Source organism: Salarias fasciatus, chromosome 2 (assembly GCF_902148845.1).
Source record: "Salarias fasciatus chromosome 2, fSalaFa1.1, whole genome shotgun sequence".
Classification (NCBI taxonomy): domain Eukaryota; kingdom Metazoa; phylum Chordata; class Actinopteri; order Blenniiformes; family Blenniidae; genus Salarias; species Salarias fasciatus.
Window position 1 is genome coordinate 28,089,243 of NC_043746.1, and position 12,221 is coordinate 28,101,463.

A 12,221-nucleotide genomic window follows, 5' to 3' on the forward strand; every position below is an offset into this window, starting at 1 on the left:
AAGATGATGTAACATAAGTGGGGAAAATATCATGTTATATGTATCTTTTCACAGGTAAGAAAAGGTGTGCGCTCTGCATGTTTTTTGCTCTCAGTTATAATGGAGCCAGATGGGGAAAAATCTCGCGCTTCTCACAAACTGAGGCCTCTGGGGTCCAAACTAAACGTCTGACTTCTCTGAAAGCCTCACCAACTGAAAGACAACAAATTTTCCTATCAAACGTGATATTTTTTGTTCAGTTTTGCCAAACAGCAAAGGAACAAGGACCAGTTGTTTCCCCAAAAAAACACTTTTATTTTCTCCTCTCTCCACTCTAACTGAAATGACCATATATGGGCATGCATTGCAGTTACACAGCTGACAGCAGCTGTCAATCAAACTCTGACACTCAGTGCCTTCATTCAGTGACTGTCAAAAGCAGATGGCAAAAGCTAACTACTCCTTGTCAGTGGATGGGAGATGCTAACTACTCCATGTTAGTGGATGGGAGATGCTAGCTACTCCATGTTAGTGGATGGGAGATGCTAACTACTCCATGTTAGTGGATGGGAGATGCTAGCTACTCCATGTTAGTGGATGGGACATGCTAACTACTCCATGTTAGTGGATGGGACATGCTAACTACTCCATGTTAGTGGATGGGAGATGCTAACTACTCAATGTTAGTGGATGAGACAAGCTAAGTACTCCATGTTAGTGGATGGGACATGCTAACTACTCCATGTTAGTGGATGGGAGAAGCTAACTACTCCATGTTAGTGGATAGGAGATGCTAACTACTCCATGTTAGTGGATGGGAGATGCTAACTACTCCATGTTAGTGGAAGACAGATGCTAAGAGCTCCATGTTAGTGGGTGGGAAATGCTAAGAACTCCATGTTAGTGGATGAGACATGCTGACTACTCCATGTTAGTGGATGGGAGATGCTAACTACTCCATGTTAGTGGATGGGAGATGCTAACTACTCCATGTTAGTGGATGGGTGATGCTAACTACTCCATGTTAGTGGATGGGAGATGCTAACTACTCCATGTTAGTGGATGGGAGATGCTAACTACTCCATGTTAGTGGATGGGAGATGCTAACAGCTCCATGTTAGTGGATGGGAGATGCTAACTACTCCATGTTAGTGGATGACAGATGCTCACAACTCCATGTTAGTGGATGACAGAAGCTAACAACTGCATGTTAGTGGATGGGACATGCTAACAACTCTGTGTTAATGGAAGACAGATTCTAACAACTTCATGTTAGTGGGTGGACGTCTCAGTCGCTGGCTAGCGGGGAGGCTCGGTCCCGACCAATGCCGCTTGCGGCTTTAATTGATATTAATCTTCCTTACATTTATTCAGCATTTATTATCTAGGTCAAATGATACACACAATAAAGAAAGAGTACAATATTAGAAGGTTATGTGTTGCCATGAACCACCTCTTCACAGCTTTCACGAGTACGAGCACGCCGTGCAGTATCGGACCCGATATCGGTATCAGTATCGGTGCGTCCCTAGATTGAATTTTTACAAACCGTGCAAAGCAAAAAAGGCAAAAAGTAATTATTCTTCATCAAAAGCTGAGGGTGTGCAGTTCAATCAGTATGAATCCATAGTGACTATTTTTGTTCAGTACATCTCAAGGCAGACACTTTCTCATTCTTATTTAATGAAATGATGTAAATAGAGTAATTTTAGCAGACTTTTATTGAATGCAATGTCTGTATTTGTACAAAATCTGTCATCAGTAAACATTGTAACTTCAAACATTCCTCCATTATCATATTTTTTGCTTGTTAGTATTTTGAGCTTTTTTTTTGCCAGTGTGAATTAATTTATGGCAGAAACAAGTAAAATGTATGTATTTTGGGGCCTGATATTACAGTTTAAGTCAATCTTTCGCTGCTATTTAATGCCAGAGTGGATCAGTTCTGAAACAGACAGAGTTTTTACATTCCAACTTTCAAAGCCTACAAAAACATTGATTTTTTTTGAGTATTCCTGCAAGCTAACTGGAAGCTAAGTATGTTGGCAAGCAGAACAATATACAAACTTTCAATGCAATCAATACAGAAAGTTTACATCTAAAGAGTTAGAAGACTGGTTTGAAGTGGGATCAGAAAGTTGGCAACGCTGAAAATCTGCTGAGCGTTTTTATTCATTTTTACCAGAACTGCCCGAAGAAACATGTTTATGACTGGATGGAATACTGGCACTGAGAGGCTCAGGTTCAGGCTCAGGATCAGAGTCAGGATCAGGGACAGGGCTGGTGTTCATTTCACCAGAGAGCAGTCCTCGAGAAAACAAGTTTATTTGTTTGCAAATTGACAAGAAATTATCCCCAAAAATCATCACAAGAATCTTCTCTGTGAGCAGAAGACTATCTGTAGAAACAGAAATCCTCTGTGAAAGTATAAAAACATCTGGATCCCAACAGTTCTTCTGTTATTGTTTTGCTGTTTCACTGTTACTTTTTGTATATTTTATATTTGTGTCTTTCATATTTTCTTGACCACTGTTGCTCCAGCCACCACAACAACTTCCCTGTACTGTAAGAACTGTACTTGACAATAAAGTTGTTTCTGATTCTGAAACGTTGACGGACGGAGAGACCTTTCCAGAACGGAGGCTGTGTTTTCACCTCAGGGCTCCACGGTGACGGGTTCCTTCTCGCCACTCGCCGCCACAGCTGACCTTCTCCCGTCTGCGCTGCTCAGTCTGGACCACTCGATGGAGGAGTAAATAATCTGGATGCGCTGCTGGTGGCGCCGGCTGCTGCGGCCGGCCGAGGCTCCTGCGTCTCCTCCCAGCTCTGCAGCTGTGTTCAGGCTGAGAATCTGCTGTTTGGTGATTTGTGACTCAGGTCTGCTGTCAGGCTGTCCACAGTGTGACGAACACACAGTTTATCCTTCCTGACCACGAGCATGAAAACACCCGTCTTTAAACATAATGCACCTTAAAGCTGAATGATATTTGCCATGTATCCAGATACCATGAGCCTCTAGTTCAAGCGACTGTAGTCAGTATTACAGTTACAGGTCAGGGGAAGTTACTTTCTGCTCTTTCATATTTTTTTTTGTGCTGATTGCATAACAGTATAATCATAAAGACGCAGTCTTCGAGCCGTAAGACAAAAAAATAACGTAACAATAAGCAGGTTTATCATATTGACCCACTGCAACGTTCTGACAAAAAAACAAAAGGTCAAACCTAACAGTGACTCAACAGCGCCACCTAACGTACGACAGCTGAACTTTCACACGGAGCTCCTCTACATGCTTGCCTTGCCTGAGGTTCTGCATGTTTCCAGCCTCATCAGCAGAATCCTTTCATTAACTGAACTGAGCGCTCCGCGGAGACTTTCCATTGTGATAAAAGGTCACTTCTTTGAAGTGTCTCCAACTGAAATCATGTTGCTATTGTCTTCTTCCCTTTCTTTATTTCCTGATTTTAAAAGATTCTACTTGCATTTTCTTCTCTTCCATCGGCTCTGGTCTGGCCTCCCGGCCTGGGAGTGGCATCGCCCCAGACCTCTGCTGAAGCTCTCCAGTCCGAATGGATGCTCTGTGAAAACAGACTGCCCTCTGGGTAAACCTGCCCGTCATCAATCTTTGATGGGTACCTTCAGGATTTTGTGGGATTTTTAGAGGCCTGTTATCAAACACCCACCAACAGAAATTCACTCAGTTACAACCCGGAGGTGTGAGGCGAGTTTCTTCATTTTACTCACAAATGAAATAAAGCCGAGGCTCCTCAATAAAAGATCACTGATGTGGGCCTTCGAACATACACCGAGTATAAAGAATGAAAGTCCTTTGCTCGGCTTTTCTTCTTCATTCACCGCAGAGAACCGGCAGCTACTGACAATAAACAGGGAAGTGTGTAAGCGGGAGCGCTGCCATCATATCAGCATGGTCGTACCCGCCACATGTATGTGCACACGGAGAGGCCGGCCTGGCCCTGACAGCGGGCCCCTTCGGGCCCCTTCGGGCCCCTGCGCGTCAAGTGAAGCCGTCCTGACTGGCCTCCACTTCGGGGGCCGCGGCGAGATCCCTGCGAGGGGAAGCGGGAGCCGAGCGGAGTGGCTCCCGCGGTGGAGGAGGGAACTCCGGCAACACATGCTGCCTCTCCGCTCCTCTTAGCCGGCTCACTGGCCCATACCTCGCCGACACACACAGACACATGTAGCACGTCCGCTCTAATTAGACGACAATGCTCCGTCCTTCCCAGAAGCCCCAGTGGCATCGGGAAACTCAGCCCAGAGGGCTTTCTCTCTTCACTCCTTTTCCCTTCATCTGTAAACACGTTCACACCACTTTAACCCTGTTTCAGGCAACTTCTGCATTTACTCCTTTATTTTATGACGGCTGATTTTAACCACTAAAGAAAAAACAGACAATCCTGGTATCCCTGGATCATGATTTCCACACGCCTCTCCTGTTTGCTGAACTAGATTTGTTGTGTTTGTTGACTGGGATGGAACTTTATTCACTTGTGAATGTTTTGTGTCACACCAGAGGTTGATTCGTGGCTGTAACGCAGTACATAACGCTGTTCAGCTAAGTTAATCACACCACATTCATTCAGTGTTGATCTGCTTTTGATTAAATTACAGATGCATCAAATCATTTGCGAGGTGATTAGACACATTTACAAGTCATGGAACAATTAAGGTTGCAATAAAACCATTGGAAACATGTTAATTACATCTGTAATTGATTATTCTATTCCAGTAGTTCCTTTTTTCCCCGGAGCCCCCCCACTACTTGTGTCTAAGAAAAACCAGACCGCCCCGCCCACACACAAACACACACATCGAAAGAATTCATTCATTAATTAGAAAAAAAAAGAAAAACAAAACAGAAAATGAACTGAACTCCAGGTTGAGAACCACTGTTGCTCCGTCCTCAAATTCTAAGAATCATTATAAAGATCTTCAGAAAGAGAAAAAAAAAGCACAATTAAAACTCAGGCTGTAACTTTGTTAAAAACAAATGATAACGTTTTATTAAAGTGGTTATTTTTGTAATTATTTTCTTCCCAGTTTGACAGTAAACTTTTGTTTTTTTGCTATTTTGATCATATTAAGCCCCTTATGGCATCGAGCTGTCGACTAATTAAGACAATATGTGGACAAACTGAGGATGGTGATGAAGCTGCTGCCATCAGATTGCAGAAGATTGCATTTCCAACATACAATACTTTGTGTCGCATTTCTCTCAAAATGTGTGCTTGATATGTTGCATAATGCTCTCATACATTAATCTAGCTGTGTTTCATCTGTTTCTTAGTTCCTTTTTATGCTTCATTCATTATTAGTGGCATAAATGGGTGAAAAAAACTCCACATAATAAAACATCCTGAAGTCACTTTTTCCACAACCCAAAGCCGTGAAGTGACCAGCCTGTGTTGACCAGACACAGCATGCAGCTGGTTTTAAAGTGAGGAAAAGCAGATTATCTGCAGGTCTGCTGCTCGCTCTGCAGACTCAGTGAGGTCCTGCCACGCCTTCATGCGTCCATCTTTTATACTGCTTCATCCATCACAGGGTTATGATGGGCAGACACAGACATTCACCCATTCAACCCACTTTAATATCAAACTGCAGTTTTGGAAACGCTTCCAGTGTATTTAAATGTAATCAAGCCAGCTAATGGGATATCATCCTGCCCCATAATTATTTGCTGTGAATTGATATTTTCCTCACGGAGGACGAGAAAAACTCCAGCGCTACAAACCGAACTCATACACAAAAGAGCTGTGAATATGCTGAAGTTATTAAAACTGTTTTTTGGCCAGCAGAAAAATAAAAACTGCAGGATGAAGCTCATCCGTGCTGGTGAGAGTCAGCATTGAGTCCTCACGGCTCTCACATAGACAAGTGACCACGTCTTCCACATCCTGAGCGGCAGAAGTTCTGCGTTGCTTAACAGCAGCATTCAGTGTCATATAGCGGCTGCTTCAAACCGCGCTATAAATAGAGCGCCAGGTACACGGCGGTGCAGGCACCTCCGCTCCCCGGGGGAAAGCTCTCCACATTTGTTCCACCCTCCAGCTACTGTACACCATTTCTACAATTTCATACTGCTGAGCGATCGTCGTCACACGCGATTTTTTTCTTCTTTTCCGCTGAAGATTACCGCTGTTGTGCAATAAAGCACGCCCTTTCAGCGGCCATTTATTTTCCCTTTCTTGCCGATGTAGATATGGGTGATTAAGTGAGGTGGGCTCTGGATTAGTGTGGGATAAATATGGGGTTTTACGAGGCGGCGATCATCATCGGACGGCGGTGAAGTGACAGTGTGGCAGGTGCAGCCTCCGTCCTCTCGCCGCCTCGCCTTCAGTTCTCCACAGCGGTGACTATGAAATATGGACAGCAGCAAATTGAGATTCATCAGGCACGCCTGCCTCGCTCACTGAAATCTATATTCAATTTTGGAGCATCTGTCATGGCAGTGGCAGACTGAGGCATGCTGGGATTGAGAATCACTTAAGTGTTCTGAGGTCGTACGTAGCGGGGAAGAAAGCTCCGTCTTTCTCTTTGTGTGTGTTTGTCTGCTAATCTGACACTTCTCTTTTCTCACCTTTGCATCCCCAGGTGAATTATTACATGTTTTCCTTTCAGATCAAATAATCATTTCCATCCTGTGCATTCCAACCTGCAAATTCCACAATAATACCAAGACAAGCATTATAACTTAGGGATTAAGTTAAATAATCTGTGATGTGAGTCAGTGTGGCGGCAACTTAAAGTGGAATAACCTCTCAGCACATTGTGCAGGCGATCGTCTTGAATTATTTTACCCACATTTCAACTCCTGAACTGATCTCTGTATCATCATTTGGTCTTAACACTGCAGGCTATCTGGCTATCTATCTTTCTCTCTGCTATACATCTATCTAGATATCTACCGCAAAGTCCATTTCTCTATCTCTATCGCCATCTATCAATGTATCTCTATATCTTTCTATGTCTTTCTCCATCTATATCTATTTATATATACCTATATCTGTCTCTGTATCATTCTATGCTATCTACATCTATCATCCATCCATCCACAGAGAAAGAGAGAGAGAGAGCGAGAGAGAGACCTCTTCATCTATGGCAACAGCAAGACTCAATTTTCTTTTAATCTCATGCTTATAAGAGTTTATGATTAACAGGAAGCAATTGGCTAATTATCTGCAGAGTAAAGAAGCGGGGGGTTCAGGTTCTATCCTCCGGGTGGTTTCCTCTCTGCAGTGTGGGTCGCAGAAATCTTATTACTCACCATTAGGCTGAGAATCTGTCAGCGGTGGAGCAGGTAGAGCTCTGTGTCTTCCTCAAGGACACTCACATCAGATTGAACCTGCAGCCTCGTGGCTTTCAGGGCTCTTACTGGCCGGCTGCCTCCTTGTTTTGATCAAATGGAAAAAAAGAAAGAAAAAAAAAAGAGGCCAGTGGAAGCTGTTGTGCTCATCTACTGACCCCGTGAGCTTGATTCAACACACCAAATCCTCGGCTCACTTTACGCGCGGAACTGCGATTTGCTGTGCTGCGACCCCGATGTTAGCGGTCGAGTCCGGAGGGGGCCCGAGAGCACACTTTAGGAGCGGAGAGTTGGAACGTTTCCACGAGATACAGTTCAAGCAAAAACAATAAATACAGCACACGAGGAAGAAAAGTAAACGTCTTATACCGTTTACACGCCAACGAGTTCAAGTGAGATTGGACACGACAGGTCTGAGAGACAGCTCCCCAGGTGGAACTTTTTGAAACTGCTCAGACGCCGTTGCCATGGAAACAGCACCAACATGTGGTAAAACATGCTAACCACACGGTTCTTAGAGCCTCTGCTTTGCAAATGGAAATCTATTTCAGAATGCTTCAGCGTAAATGCAATACTTTCCTGACATGAAAACAAACAAGCGATGTGTTTTCACTTGAAACGTTGTCATTACTGGGTAATTATTCACTACTTTACAGTATTTGAATTCTCCTGTGTGTCTGGCATGTGACATATGCAGCAGTAATTGACAATAAAACTCATTTTGACTTTGACTGAACTGGGTGTTCGTCATACTGCACAGTTACTGCCTTCCCCCAACAGATAAATATATCCAGTGTACATCACAAGAATGTGAAGTGGCATGACATGCAGGTGTGTGTGAGTGGGGGCGATCCAGCGAGTAATACACACTCCTGTATATTGTTTACATGCCAAACAGCTTCCGTCTTTAACGCTCGCCGTCAGTCTGTCACTGAGCATCGGGAATGCAGAACAGCAACAGAGAAGCTTTTTATTAGTCCGTGATGAACAATGAGCCATGAACCCTCCACTCACACACTCCTCATTCCCAAACTCCAAGGGTGTGACGATCAATACAAATGCTTCATTTGCTTTATGTATAGTGCCGAACACGCCACGGGAAGAAGAAGAGATGCTCCCCGCTGCCGTTATTTTAACACATTCCCGCCCACGCAAGTGCCACTCATTGTTTCTGCAGCCTTCAAATTTAGGACAGGCCCAATTGAGTCAGGGAAAAAAGGAGCATCTATTCACATATTGCAAATTATACAAGTCATTTCCATAACCCTTTTCATCAAGCAGTTAGATAACTAACACTAAGGATGCATATTTTACACTTTAATAGCACAGCATGCAGGTTTTTGCAGATCGTCACTCGCAGTGTGTCAGTCAAAAGACGAGCACACACTGACAGATGTTACATTGATGTTTGCTTTTCCGCCAACAGCTTATTTTTAACAAATGACACAACTGCAGAGCAGAAGCTCTTATCAGTGCCAGGCGATGTCACGCCACATCCAATCTCAGAAAACACCTTGCTCTCGCTGTCAGTCATCTGCTCATCAAAGTGCCTCCAGTACAATGTTAAAGTGTATGACCGCAGACGCACGCGCACACACACACAAACACACACACACACAGGGTGGTGTGATGAGGGACCGTTACAGAACACACATGAAACACAGAGGAATGACTTGGTCTGTTAGCATCACTTCCATGTGAAACACCAAAGAGGCCGAACGATAAAAAATAGGAAAAACAGTAAATTGTTGACATCAAAACCTGAAGTCAGGTATGAAATATTCAATTAGATTAGCATATTGAGCTATTTCTATGGGAGAAGCAAGACTGAAACAGCAGAAATGCTGAAAACGATGTTGTTTTCCTGCAGGGCTACAAGTCAGTGTTGTTTTTATGAGAACAAATCACCTGAAACTTAACACAGCTAGATCTCATTTAGCTGGTTGGCTGGTTGGCTAAAGAGCGACCACTAACTAACCCGAACCCAGTACACTTTATCCTCATGGCAGCAGCGCTGCTGTTACACTAAATGTTAAAAACTGTCCACAGACATGTAGAAGTTTGGCTGAGTCGCCGGTTCAGTCCAGGGTAGTTTCTTTCTGGAAGTATGTGGAGGTTTAATAAGAAAGGCTGTGCAGAAGAAGAAAGAAGCTGCGGCTGCGGCTCAATAATCAGATAAGTGAGTAGAATCAAAGCATGAAACATGAAAATTGCCGGCGTTGCTCCGCAGTCAGGTTGCAGTGGCACGTGTGAATATAATTGGTGTTTACTGTCGGTGTATGATCGTGCACAGTGGGCGGCGCGTTTGAAACAACAGGCCCGCTAGCACATGTGAGAGGAAAGGGGAGATTTGTATATTTTCACTGGATTTCACCCTGAGCACTGCAAAAACTCACAATCTTACCAAGTTTTTTTTTTTTTTTTTTTTGTCGGAATGTTTCATCCCACTTGATTTAAGATAAATTCACTTAAAAAAGTATATTTTGCTTTCTTTAAGACATTGCATCTTAAAAGACGATGGACCGCTCGCTGCTTTCCCAGTAAAGAACCGCAGCGGCTCATTCTTCATGCAGGCAATGCTTCCACTGTATCTAGAGGTATTTTCTTTCCCGCTATGACTTATTTATTTCCTAAGTGACTTTTGGGAGCTTCAATATTTAGCAGGTTCTATGTTACATGATGTGTTGATCTTTGGAATCATTCGCCGCACTGCTCCGGGCGTTGCTTACATTCGGATTAAGTTAATCAAGGGCCAGAGGGTTGTAAATTGCTTCCCGTCAGGAAATGCTGCAGTAAGAAACATAATCAGCTTTTTTTTTTTCCTTCTTTAAAATGGCAACTCTGACTGCTTGATGATGACCTTTATGAAGCTGATTTGATCTCTCTAGGCTCCGAGTTGTTTAGGAAGTATTATCTTCCTTTAAGAAAAATAAGGCGGCGATAAAATGTCATTAAGCTCGAGCGGCCGCTGATCCTGATGCGGTGTAACGTATCGAGGGCCGCCGTGTGGAACCTTCTCCACTGCTCTGTGATGAGCAGAAATGAAAGCTAAACATTACGCTCCTATCTCCTTACGCGTCTCCTCTTACTCAGATGCCTGCTGGGGGGGGGGGGGGGGGGGGGGGGTCGGATGAGTGCAGTCCCTCAGCGGAAGGGAACTGAAAAAGGTCACGACGGGGGACTGAGAGGAGAGCGCCAGCCAGCGAAGAGCTCCTCCATTCAGCGGCTCTGCTTGGAGATTGAGTTACAGGGGTGCATTACCGCCTCCCAGAGCTGCCCCCGTCGCTGGCTTTATGTCCTCACATCTGGCAGCAAATGCCTTTTTTTTTTTTTTTTTTTTTTTTTTTGTTTGTCTCAGTCCAGGAAGTGTTTTTGTCTCCAGGAACACGACACACAGCCCCACACATAAATACGCTGGTATGTTTTATATACGACACACCGCCGTGGGTTTTACGGCCCGCGCCGTCTGTAATGGAGACAGATCCGGGGAGGCAGGTGCGAGCAGGGAACGCTCGTGTCTGCGCCGCCGCCGTGGCGTCTCGCAGCTGTACATCTCCATCCCGAGCAGGAAATCCCTCTGTGTTTTCATTAGGTTGCGTTAAATAAGCTGCTTAAACGGCTTTTTTTCCCCCCTGTCAACAGACTAATGGAGACACAGCAACTTTGTAATGTGAAGTAGAAACTGCTGCTGATGCCATTTCGACCTGTGTGCAGGGACTGTACCTGGAAGGTAACCACATAAAGTATGTCTTTTTTTTTACTTTCGTTCTCTTTGGGCTCATCAAATCATCGCATTTATCTGGTTTTGCCAAAATAGTTGCAGGTATCATCCAATCGATAAACCCCCATCAGCCATAACATTAAAACCACTATGTGAAGCGAATATAGGATTAAATGAGTATTTCTTCTTCTTCCTGCTTTTCAGGAATGTTGAACTAGATAGATGTGGTGCATGTGTATTTCTGTGTATATGTATAAACGTATGCAAGTATACACCCCTGGATAGGTGTGTGTACATTGAATATAGATTTATTTATTTCTGGATTAATGATTAAAAGGAGAATATATCTTAAAGGGAATTAACACTTTGCCTTGAAAGTAACATTTTAGAGGCAAGAAAAATGATTTCATTAAGTTGACAAGTGCTGAATGGGGATATTTAGGGATTATTTAATCCCCTTTGGGAATTTCTGCAGACGTTGTGTTGTGTAGGCATTTGTTGTGTTGTCTTATTTCTGACATTATATTGTGTAATTTTGCACCAGTAAAATATCCACTTGACTAAAATTCTAATCAAAATGCTTCATATATGTTGAAGTGAACTGTGTCTTCCACTTAAATGTAGATGTTAAGTTCCCTTCAGAGCACATGGAAATTAAATAGACATTAATTAGAAACTGTTTTTCAGCTGATCCAGCTTCTGGACCCATTGTCGCCCCTTAATGATCCAAAACAGGTCGTTTTTTTTTTCTTTTTTCTTTTAATTCAAGCCATCTGAACCCGACAGACACTGAAATACAAAGTAAATAATAATCAACAAATTACCGGCAAACAAATGTGGAGGAAAATACTCGCATAATTATCTGCACTTTAATTAAAAACAAAAAACTCCTCATGAACCTCAGCACATAAAATCAAGCTCTACTGAGAGCTGGCCTCCAAGCAGCGCCACATGTGCCCAAAAAAACACACTTTAATCTCAATACCATGACGTTCATGTCATATTCTCCATTATCAGGATACAAGCTTCTTCTACAGTGTGAAACTGTGGTTGTAAATCGCCACCGACCTAAAAAGAGTGTGAACTGCAACACTACAGTCACTGGGACGATGTTTTTAGCAGCTGAGGATCACTGATTTAAACCGAGTTAAACTGCATGCTGCGCTCCACCGGGACCATCCAGCATCTCGCCTCCTG